We start from the raw sequence: 1,621 nt of genomic DNA, 5'->3' as shown, positions 1-1,621 counted from the left end.
TGATGCAATTTTCCTTTTTTTTTTTTTTTTCTTTTTGAAACCTTGAATCTTTTGCTCCAAATTATGAAAATCAAATTAATTTTAAACTCCCTTGTGATCGTAATGATTGACTTATAATTTCAAAAGCTTCTTGTTTCTTGTATTTTTTACAAGAATAAAAAATGTTGTTCAATTACATAATCTCTCGACAAACCAAGTTTTTGTATACCCCCTTGTTCATGCAAATATTCTTCGTCACTCATATACAATATATTGTGCTTCTCAATAAGCATCTTCATTACTTCACAAATTAAATAAAAAATTCATCACTGGGTTTTTGACGAGATAAAAGAAATTAATTCCAAAATTTGACGTTGAACACATGGTTAGCATTTGTAAGATTTCCATCCAAGGGATGGAAGGGTAGATGCCATTGGTTGTCAAGAATTGAGGCCTCTATTGAAATACAAGAATCTAAAATACAGCCCCTCAGGATCCCAACTGGCAAAGATGATGGCGCTTCAAGACTGGCAAATCAGAAGCCGTGAGTTCGATTCCTGGAAGGCTTTGGAAGACAGATATTCTCCTGGAATGCAGGAGTTCTACTGGAAGGCAAGGTGCAAAGATGGGAAAAACGACTTGCTTGGCACTTTGACAGATCAGTTGGGGGGCTCTTAAGCACTGGTCAGTTTGGGGCACAACCTGCGGTTTAACCTGCTGCAGCTTGAGGGGCCAAGGTGTAGACTCCAGAATTTAGTCACCGTAATGTGGATACCTGAATTAAAAAAAAAAAAAAAAAGAATCTAAAATACATTTTAAATTTACTAAAATACAAGAATTTGAAATACATTCTAAATTTACTAAAATACAAGAATCTGCAATAAATTTTAAATCTATTAAAAACAAGAATCCGAAATAAATTACACACAATCTTTTGCCTCTACAGTAAAGATTCAATAAAAGAATAGAAAAGAATGTACCCATGAAAGAGAACCAGATAATGGCTCCATTTGGGAGTGAAAGTCACTCCCAAAAAATTAATTTTTTTGACCATTATTTCACTATTTTAGTCGTAATTTTTAACTTATTTTTTTCACAGGTGATCTCCACTTTTCTTCTAACGGTCAAAAAATCAATTCTCAAAATCACTATTGAACAACAATCTAATCAATCCATAACAAGTTAATATAAGGGTTTTTTCAAATATTCAGTATGTGAAGTCATTCTGTATCCCTTGTTTTCTTGAAAACAAGGTGATTTTATTCAGCCAAAAAGTAAGCAATTTGATTCTATGTCCCCAAAAAAGCATGCAATTTGATTCTTTAACGAAACTTCTCCATTTCAACAACCCAGTTACCCAAAGGACAAAAATAGCGAAATAAGCAAGCATTTTCATTAACACAACATAAAATTAATAACTCTCAATAAATTATCCAACTCAATTATAAAAAAGTTAAAGAAACTTAAGGAAAAATGAAAAAAGAAAAACTGATGGTTCAAGAAAATCATACAAATTTGTTGAACAAAAGGGAAGCTTTTCATGGTTAAGGGGAATTTTTAGTCAAAAACATAATGTACACAATCGATCGTTTTTTAGTAGGAACGTATTTTTTTCTCTAATGTCCAACTTGTACCAAGGAGT

This window comes from Olea europaea, unplaced genomic scaffold (genome assembly GCF_002742605.1).
Source record: "Olea europaea var. sylvestris unplaced genomic scaffold, O_europaea_v1 scaffold419, whole genome shotgun sequence".
Classification (NCBI taxonomy): Eukaryota; Viridiplantae; Streptophyta; class Magnoliopsida; order Lamiales; family Oleaceae; genus Olea; species Olea europaea.
The sequence above is the reverse complement of the archived record's forward strand: the minus strand, read 5'-3'. Positions refer to the sequence as shown.